Below are 11,515 nucleotides of genomic sequence, written 5' to 3' on the forward strand. Positions count from 1 at the left end.
GCTTTAGATATAATTAGGGAGTTCACATATTGCTACCAAAAATGGACGGGAGTGCAATTTCCTTAAACAGATAAATTCTCAGTTCACTGAAACAGTTCATATATTGTTCTCGACTATGGTCCTAATACACAATATCCATTACAATATGACCTTGTTTGTCCGTCATGTGGGATAACTAATGTTATCCAACAGAGTAAGCTTACTAGAAATGGAAGTTCGTTGTTACAACATCTGCATCTAATGCTCCTATGTACTTTTATGTTATCACGCATATGGCTTTACTGTACTACGAGCAGTTGCACTTTTTAGGTGACTAATGTACGTATTAAGTTGCATAACATAGGATTCATGCCATTTAGGCTCTGTTGAACAGTATGTTAGGTGATTGGGAAACATGTTGGGTTAAACTTAGTGTAGTGAAGAACTGGACATAAGAAAGTTGAGTTGGATGGATTAGTGGACTCGAAAGGATGAAAGTAGAAAGACATTGGCTTAACAGGTTAATAGCAAGTGGAGTAGTGAACCTGTCCCAACCGTGGGAAGTCCATGAGTTGGGTTCATAGCCTAAAAGAAACAGTAAAGTGAATTTTATCTATAAAAATAAGAAAACAAGTTAATAATTAAATGAAAGGTGATGAAGATGGTTTAGTCATATTTTCATATGTAGTGTAGACAGATGGCAGTCCCACTTAAAGGGAACATGATATTTAAACATAACACTTTTGAACTACCATAGTAGTGGACATTGACTGAGAGCAGATTTGGAGATGCTCGAGTTATCATAAGCTTTACTTTGGTTAAAGTTGAGTAGGGGAAGATGTCTTTTCAGCTCATAGGATGTGGTTTTGGTGTAGTCGTTGTATGAGATTTTTTTTTTTCAAAGTTGCATATTTATCTTTAGGATTTTAGTGGATTTTGTATCATATATGTATAATTAGGAGGCACTGTTGGAAATTTATTATGGGAAAATGAGCACTATATTCTATCTGTTTGGGAGGTTGTGTTAAGTAGTTTTATTCACTTGTTAAATAACTTCTTCATGTTTTGGAAGATAATTGGTCACAAGAAATATACGTTCTATCTGGAGTGCTACAGTTTTGTGTTCCTGCTGTTTTTGCATGTGAGATTCACCTAGGCTGTTTATAAGGGTCAACATGAACTCCTTAGTATTAGTTTAATGAGTCCAAATGGTATGATGTCTTCTCGCAGTTACTTGACATTTTTACTATAACGCGTAAGTTTATCATTTTATTTATTTATTTATTAGTCTTTTTTTTTGGCATAAATCAAATGAAAAGTATAAGGAATTTCGCGATAGGGGGCCAAAGTGGCCTCTTGATCACTTGGCTATCATCTTTGGCAACATATACGCATCGGGATCCTACTCAATTGGAGGCACAGACTCTGTTGATCTAACCCATATATATGGATAGTGTGTCTGACTTGAATGTTGTAAATGAAGAAAATGATCCTGCTGGTTTAGGATAAGGCGAAACAAAAAATGGTACTGAAAAACGAAAGGCCTCAGCTATGTCAGAGAACACATCGGAGGAGAAAAGGCCACATGGTAAGAAAGTGATAGTGGTTGATGAAGTGAAAGAGATTGTTCAAGATATGACAGGTGCAATAGGTGATCTTAAAAAAGTTGTTGATCTTGCAGCTCGTGCGAAGTATGTTTGTGAGCAAGTTATGAAGATTGAAGGTTTTACTAAACGATACTTAAGGAAGGCTTACACAATCTTAATGAGGAACCCCATTGAGAAAGAAATCTTCTTAGGCGGAGATTTGGAGCTCAAACAGGAAATGGTATAGGAACTTCGTGATCTAATTGAAGATATTTGATTTCCTGTTTTTATTTTTTAGTTGGGAGTTTAGAAATAAATTTGTTGGAAATGTAAATAGATAGGTTTAATAGTTTTTTTCCCTTTTTTTTTGTGTGCTTAAGCTAGGATTTTAACAAATGTGTCATTCAATGCTTAGATTCTTTGAATTACATTCTTCAAATATTTGTTTATTCGTTATAAAATTGTTGTTATTTCATTTTTTAAGTAATTAGTGATCCAATGTTCATGTGCATAGAATTATTTTGTTTACTTAAAATATGAACCAATTCAATCACAAAATTTGAATGAGTGATAAAAAATATAATGCAATAATATGTATTTTGCATTGATTTATATGCATTGCAGTGAACCAATCACAAAATGCTTATTTTGCATCCATTTGCAAAGGGTGAACCAAGCAACTTTAAATGAAGTACCTTGCAAGCTGATGCATTGCAATAAGATGTATTTGCATTTTTTTGCAAATTGCATTCAGGTCCAGCGAACCAAACAGAGCATATAGATTATACTCTTCGTTTGTATGTCCTTTCTTCATTATTTCTTCTAGCTTTTATCACAACCCGAATTTCTAAACAATTACAAAGTGAATATTTGAAATATAAATATCTCAAACATCGCTATGTTCAATTGTCTAAAACTCAAGGCTATGACGGGGTGGATATAACACATGCCAAAACCGAAAACCCACATCATAAAATAACCAACTTAACAACAATAATCTCCAAAATTTCTCAACCATCACTTTATTAAAAGACTATCTTCCATCCCAATAAAAACATCAAACAAACTCTAAGAATAAAAGTTTTCAACATCGTATTCTCATGTCATAAGAATATGAAACTACGTTATTACATACTTCCAAAAAGAATCGAACATAATGAAAGAACTAACGGACTGCTCCAGGAAAGAATCTAAATCAAATGTCGTGGTTCCACTGCCTTCCACCTATATTTCCAATAACACACCCACGTTGCCAAAACAAAGCAAACATGGGTCAGCAAAATAGAATTTGCTGGTATGAGTAGACTACTAACAACATAAAAACATTTCCATACTTTAATTATCCAAACCACACTTTATATGTACCCATAACCTAATCATTCTCATCTTAGAAGACAGGTAGTTCCGTCATTTCAATTGACATAGTTTCTTTCCAAGCAAGACTTCCATTCTATTAACTCATTATAATAACTCATCTTAATAACTTAGTAATTGAATTAAATCTTACCGATATCCACTTCTGTATAAGGGTAGGACAACGTCCATACACAAACTATTATTAAGTCCTACCCTCCTGTAAACGGAAGTTATAAATTCTAAATAACATATGTAGATATCATATAAGTATTCAAATGCAAGTCCAAACACACCCGCACAATCAAATCAATTTCTCTTATTAATTGATCAATTACTTTTCTTACACACCCACCCTTTAGTACCTATGTACCTTAGGTCATTCCCGCCACATTCAAAGAATACCCGGGTCATTCATGGCACAGTCAATGAATACCCAGTTATAACGCTAACGGACCATTTATGGCACATTCAATAAATGCCCACCTATCACATGACATCTTCAGTCATAAAATCTCATTTCCAAAACTTGAGGCGTGGAGAGATTCTAAAAGGGCGTGGTAAATTTGTTGAGAACACTATTGAACTTTATTGCATATATTATTTCAGAGAACGGAGGAGTAGCTTGTTTCTTGTATTATTGTTTACGTGTTATTAATATATCAATGTTTAAGTGTCATAGCGTCGTATATCATAAAAGACTAAAATATCACATAGTAGTTAATACACGTACACACGTATATATATAAAGTCTTAGCCTAAAGCCAAGCACGCTTATAGCCCTAGGCCTATTCCAATAGACCTAATCATCTGCCGAGTTAAAGGTCAAACTTGATCAACTAGTCAAAGTCAACCCTAATCAACTGGTCAACATCAGTCAACCAGTCCTAAACTCCTCTAACCCAAAAACCCAAAGACTACGGGCCAAAGTGTTTATAGCATTTCCCAAGCCCAACTAAACGTAAGCCCATAAGTGAATATCTAAAAAACCCTCAAGCCTATTTGTCTGATTCGGCCCAAGCCCAAACAAAACAAAAACTCACTGTTCACCTTCTTCTTCCTCACCAGCGCCTCCACCACCAAATCAACCACCACAAGTTCCACCCACCGGCACTCCTAAGCTAACCAAAAATTATCCCCATCAAAACCCCTACCACTTTAACAAAAGCAAAAACCTCAATTCCTTAAATCAAAACTCTTCATCAAAACTAGATCTGGATTCTCGACCTCCATTAATGCCCCCTTTGGAGCTTCAACAGCCCCACCCAATCCAGCATTCAACCCTCCCGGCCCACTACAACCAATATCAAACCCACAATCAAAATCACAACAACAAGAGTTCAAACAAAATAAGGACAGACGACGCCATTAACAACCTTTTTCAAAGCTTCGACAGCCCCCATAAACCAACAACTCACCATCAAACCAAATCGCGAAAACACATCTTGAATACCTAGATCTACAAAGTAATCTACATTAACCCTTAATCGATTGATTACTCGATTTTTATCAATGGATCCGGACAAGTTTTTCCGGAGACACATTGGTTCTTCAAACGATAATCAACTTTGTAAACGCAGTTAACACTAAATAATAAACAATACTAAAACCGAATTGTAAAACAACATGTGAACAGTAAAAATCATATTTTTTTCCAGCATCGTGAAATCTACAGTAAACGAGAAATTTAGAAAATCCATATTAAAATATCTACTCACTCGTGATACACTCCTGCTATCTGCTGATATCAGCTATCAGTAAATCTTCAGCAAGAATCCTCTCTTCTCCTCTATATGAAAAACTCTCTTTTTTTCCTCTCTGTCTTCAAAAAAAAAAACTCTCCATGTGAACTTTTTGTTCTGTGTTTTTTTTAAACCCCCCGAAAAACAAGAAAGGAAGGTTTATCTCTTTACTTACGGGGTTTCTATCTTTAACTAATATTTATTATTATTATTATTATTTTATTATCTATTATTATTATTATTATGGTACTAGGAAAACTATAAGAATAAAACGGAGTGTTATACTTCTTCCTCTCTTCTATGTAGATGACCGGGCATAAGCTTTTTCACATGCCCAGGGCTTGCTATTTGACACACCATCATTAGTGCACCGCATTATTGAAGCTGTGCGATTCTTTGAATTATTTAGATGCTCAAGGTTGGCATTGCAGATGCGACATCCATCTCCCCCATGAATGATTTACAAAACGGATTATCTACTTGCAACTCATCATACTTACGAGTACCCACAATAGATTCTAGTTCCTCTAAGAACTTAGAGTTGTCAAGATTTGTGTAAGTCCGTTCCATGTCTTTCTCATTATAAGGGACCCAATTAGTTTGAGCTGGAATATCATGATGATCCATTTGATTATCCTCATCAGACCGAGACTTTGGCTCTTCACTAAGAATGTCTATTGATTCTAAATTAATATCTTTCTCTTCTTGTAGCGGTTCAAAATAATTTGATGAATTCTGCTATGTCAACATCCTCCTTTTCTTCTTGTAGTTCCAGTTCGATTCTAATTGTGTCGTCCCAAACTCGTTTAAACCAAAGTCGTTGTCATTGTTATTATCATCACGGAGATTTGGGCTCTTCTTCTGAGAAGGGAATAACATAGTCGGATTGGAAAACATATCAACATCGGTAGTATGCACGCCATATCTCGGTAGTGGGACGACATCTGAAGCAACATGCAACCTTGAACTTGAGTGTACTCCTCCTTTTGTCCTCCCACGGCCCTACATCTTCCACTTTCCTTTAGCATCGACTGTTCTATCTATGTTTGTTCCACCACCATTATCATATTTCTTCTTGAGGATAGTAAAAAATAACAACTCAGCCGCCCAACTCCGTTAAATATCTCTGCAGGCTTCTCACTCCCATATAGGTCTCTTGTAACTATAACGTTGTTCACGATCCCGTGTAGACCTCCTCCTTCACATGCTTCTTCTAGATATTTAATTAGCTCTTCCTCTGTAGGAAGAAAATGGAATCCCACTGGAAACATCTTCTTCTTCTTTCTTCGCAAAAGCGAGACTCTGGCTGTTTTATTTATAGAGACTTGGTGCCGACCCAAGTCTTTTATTTATAGAGACTTGGGTCGGCACCATTTCTAGCGTTTGATTCAAGCCAAGTTTCTCTCAATCAAATTTCCTTTGTGTTCGATTTTGGCGGGAATAGCTCGGCTTCAATATTTGGGTTGGGCTCATTCTTAACTTGCAAGAGAAACTGGTTGGGCCTGGGCTTGGTTTGAGATTTTAAACCCGTCTATCTATAACAAATTATTTACCATGCTTAGTTTAGTGGGTTGGAATTTTGCCTCGTGGAGGCAGGGGCGGCTCAAGGCAATCAGGGGCCCTAAGCAAAGTTCCAATAAAATTGTTACATCTTATAGATCGATATAGGGGTGGGCAATGGGCCGGGTCGGGCTAGCCCGGCCCTAAACATTTAAAGCCCTTCAGATATTAGGGTCGGGTCGGCCCGGCCCTAAAGTCAACATAGGGCGAATTAGGGCCGGTCACAAGTCTAAATCTCAAAGCCGACCCGACCCACCTAGCCCTCTTTAAAGGCTTTAGGGTTAGGGCTTTAGGGCGAACCTATATATTTTCTTTTTTTTTTTACATCGGTTTTAAAACTCATTTATATTACAATAATCTACAAACTCAAAGTCCAACAAATCTAGTAATAATCCTGTATAAGTCCAAAAATTTAAAATGCACATCCACAATCTAATGAACTGAAGTACATCGAGAGTTCGGAATTTGTTCTTCCTTGTACTCAAACCTCACTAAAATTACATTTAACATTGAAATACATAGACAAATAATTATATTATCATTTTAAAAGAAGAAGTAATAGATATAAAGAAGAAACATAATAGTTTTGGTTAAGGGTCATGGAAGTTGTTAAACTATTTGTAATATCATAAATTATTTCTATAATAGATTCAAATAAATATAATATTACATTTCTTCTACTTTAAAAGTGATTCAAGCTTTGTATATGGAAATGAAAATATTGGCTTTTGAACAAGTGATAGAGAAAGGTTTGAGATTACAAGTGTCATTTTTCTGACAAAGGTTGTTTTTTGGTTTCTATGTTACAAATGTCTGCTTTGTATTTTGCTTTAATGGTGTGGAAGGAAACATTTAGTTTTAGACTTGGCTTGGATGTGAATAAAAATATAATTTATAAGAAATAAGTGAGAAAAGAAATTGAGAATAATAAGTTATGGACTTTGACTTGATGATCAAAGGAATAAAGTCTTATTTTTTATTAGGCTAGTGCTCATTGTTCTTCATGGCTGCTAAGTTGACAAGTTTTTATATAAAACAAGTTATTGGAAGTACCCTTGGGTGTAAGTGATAAATTACAAAGGACAATGTTATTTTAATTGAAAATATTTAACAAAGAGTTAGACAATTATGATATGTGTATTTATAGTGAAAGTATGAAACAGGGCCGGTTAGGGCTTGGTTAGGGTCGGGCCTATGTTTTAGAATCTTAGCCCTAGCCCTGCCCTAGAAGTCATTAGGGCCGGGCTAGGCCGGCCCTAAACTCTGTGAGGGCTTTAGTTGTGAGGGCTTTATAGGGCTTAGGGTCGGATCGGTCAGGGCCGGGTTAGGGTCGTTAGGGCCAAATTCCCACCCCTAGATCGATATGATTTGTTTACGTTATTTCATATGAATGCAAACACTTAGTTTATTTAACAAAATTTTTAGAAGATAACAATTATTGTAAAATTTGATCATAACATTTTCTTTTTTCCTTCTTGAATAGTCTCCCCTACAAACACTTTTTTTTATAACAAAAAATTTAGAAGATAACAATTATTGTAAAAATTGTTCCTAACATTTTTTTTTCTTTCTTGAATAGTCTCCCCCCACAAACATTTTTTTTTATAACAAAAAATTTAGAAGATAACAATTATTATAAAAATTAATCATAACATTTTCTTTTTTTTTTCTTGAATAGTCTCCCCCTACAAACATTTTTTTTATTTTTTATAACAAAAAATTTAGAATATAACAATTATTGTAAAAATAGATCATAACATTTTCTTTTTTCTTTCTTGAATAATCTCTCAACAAACTTTTTTTTTTAATTGAATTTTATTGATAAAAATAACATAAATACAACGTGAAGTAGAAACATAAAAGTGTTGTGAGGGAGATCCTCACATACAAAGATATTCAAGACAAAACACCATAAATATATGAGGAATAGTGGAAGAATAAAAAAATGTCCTACACCTATAACATTGTAGCAGATCATGGCCAAACAACAATGTCACAGACTTAAAATTTCAATAGATTTGTTTAACAAATAATTACACAAGAGAGAGAGAGAGAGAGAGTTTTACACCAAATTAAACAATATAGAATAACCAAATAAGACAAAAGAATTATAGAGATAATATTGAAGTGTTGGCAAAAGAAATCCCACTGGAAACATAATGGATGATTTTTTTATTTTTTTTGTTTGATGAAAACATAATGAAAACGAGGGCTTAGGGCTTTATTTATAGAGACTTGGGTCGGCGCGTGTGATTCAAGCCAAGTTTTGATGCATGTGGCAACAGTTTTATTGAGCAGTTTTGGGTCGGCACCATTTTTGGCCGGAATAGATCTCTTCAATATTTGGGCTTGGTTTGAGATTTTAAACCCGTCTATTTGTAACAAATTATTGAACGTGCTTAGTTTAGTGGGGTTGGGATTTTGCCCACGTAGATATTTATCCATTATTTAGTAGGTGGACTGTGGACTAGCTTGTTCATCAACAACATTTGGATGACTACGACTCATCATACAACTCATACAAATATTTTGGATGAATGACTACATTTCCAGTATATATTAGTTAGAGATTGAGACTTGTTTTTCGTATCGAGCATACACGTTGGAACAAGTTTTGATGCATGTGTGCAACAGTTTTATTGAGCAATTGAAAAATTGGAGGAAATTGAAATATATAGTTTAGATAAAATTTCCATGTAGACCTCCTCCATTGTAAAACCGAAATCCCACTGGTGGATTATTTTATGAGCTTTTGTGTTCGGGTGGTTGTTTATTCAGAAAATGCCTGGATCGGACATTGACTGAGAAATGAGGACAAAACAACCCGTTGAATCTGCCAGACAAGTTTTATTTCACTGCCGGACGTGGCCCCCACTTGAAGATAGTGTGTAGTACCCATAATACCCTTCCACATATATATTAGTTGTTTTTATTTGAAATAAATGAAATTAACATAATAGGAATTTACATATAAACCCTTGAACTAGTCCCACCCTCTAGTCACATCTCTTACATCAGAAGTTTTTTTCTCTCTCCTATTCCTACCCAAACTAGACGTCTCTTCTTCTCTCTCAACAACATTCACTCCTGAGTACACAGTCTCTAATGAAAACTTCATTTCTTCCCGCCCAATTTCTTTCCCCTCTCTTTTTTCCCTCAATTCCTACTCTGATAAGATACATTATCTTTCATTCTATAGTTCTTCATCTAAGAAAATCATTTGATAATAGGCTAAAATTAATTGTTTATATTTGAGTTGATTGCGCTTATAAATGTTTTTGTTACATTCGAGTTAAATGTCAGTTTAATAGCAACATCCTAAATAGGGATGAAAACCGTATTAAGCGTGTATTTTCAAGTTATCCAAATACGAATTTTATAGCACTATATATTGTTGTACATTTAAGATAAGATGTCTTACTATGATCATATTCGGTTCAGTTAAACTGTAGTACGCTCTCTAAAGTGAACTTATATAGTGGAGTACATATGAGATAAGATGTACTAATATGATAATGTTTAGTTCAGGTAAACTGTAGTAAACTCTCAAAAGTGAACTGATATAGTGTCGTACTTGGGAGATAAGATGTCTTAATATGATCATGTTAAGTTCAGGTAAATTGTAGTACGCTATCTAAAGTGGACTTATATAGTGTCATACTTGAGAGATAAGATGTCTTGATATGGTCAAGTTCAGTTCAGGTAAACAATAGTACGTTGTCTAAAATGGACTAATATAGTGTCGTACTTGGGAGATAAGATGTCTTGATATTATCAAGTTTAGTTCAGGTAAACAGTAGTACGTTGTCTAAAGTAGACTAATATAGTGTCGTACATGGGAGATAAGATGTAGTAATATGATCTTGTTCAATTCAGGTAAACTGTAGTTGTACGATGTCTAAAGTGGCCTTATATAGTGTCGTAGGTGGGAGATAAGATGTCTTATTATGATCATGTTTAATTCAGTTAAACCGTAATACGCTTTCTAAAGTGAACTTATATAGACGTGTTTTGGGTTTTTGTTTCAGCCATGGTCACTAAAGCATATCAAAGTCCTTCTGGATATATACCATGATGGTGATTCTGAAAAGACTCGAGAGAGGAATTATTGTAGAATGAAAACCCACTATTGGTGGAAAAGTCATGTAGATATGGGCACATTTGACAAGTACTAGATTATTGGCAAGAAACCAGAAGCAGTTGTGGCTATATGTAACAATGATGGATACCTTCATTTCCGTAATTACCATCCCCAAACCCCTCACTGTCCGGATCTAGAGACTTTGGCCCATTTGATGGAAATTTTCGTGGTGACAATTAACAATTGTACAACTTTAAGCTCAATATGGAGGTGGTGGTGAAACGAGAATTTCAGAAGTTAGTTTATGACATAGACTTGCTTAGGAATTGGCGTTTCGATGTAAATTTCATGGCTAGGTATCTGTATGAGATGGGATGCGACTGTAAAACTATGTTTTACACCAATGCTAAAAAGGCCAGAGAAATGAGGTTTATTCTATTCCCAAGTGTGGTTTATGCGCTTAAGTTCCTGGGCGAATTCGAAAGTCCAAAAGACTGATGTTTCTGAAAGACCACTACGCCCGGAAGCACTGCCATTTCCACTACCATGCCAAGCATCCGTGGATAGCAAAGGAAAAAATGTAATAAATATGGTTTTGAAATATATAATAGTATTTGATATATAAGGAAATGAAAAATTATTGTTGCCTATTTATGTTGTATGTTATGTAGGGGTGACAATTTTGTACACGACCCGCTAACCCGACACGAATCCGACACGAAATTAGCGGGTTTGGGTTGGAAAAAAAGGCTTTTGGGTCATTTAAGGGTTGACCCGCCAAACCCGTCAAATAAATGGGTTGGGTTAGGGTCACACATGTTAACCCGAGTAACCCGTTAGTATACCCGATTAGTTCCCGGTTCCAATGGGTCGGGTCATCAACCCGTGACCTGTATGACCTGTTTTAAGTCCTTAAACATATATGTTTCCAAATTTTATTAAATCTCATAATCCCAATTATCTAAAAGAAAATACTAAACAGAAAATGATCAACTAGATTTAGAAAGATAAGCCGGTAATCCAACATATAGAATATTATAGATTCATTCCCTCAATTATATAAAGAGAACAATGAAGCCGTCAAAGTCACAATAATATTTACATTTATTTAATAATAGGTTTGCCCATGAGGTAGCAAAGTGGATAAACTAGACATGCATAGTTGTTATTTCTAGTTTGGTTATGTTTTTTGTTTGGCTAATAAATTGTTTCAC

This window comes from Coptis chinensis, chromosome 8, assembly GCF_015680905.1.
Source record: "Coptis chinensis isolate HL-2020 chromosome 8, ASM1568090v1, whole genome shotgun sequence".
Taxonomy (NCBI): domain Eukaryota; kingdom Viridiplantae; phylum Streptophyta; class Magnoliopsida; order Ranunculales; family Ranunculaceae; genus Coptis; species Coptis chinensis.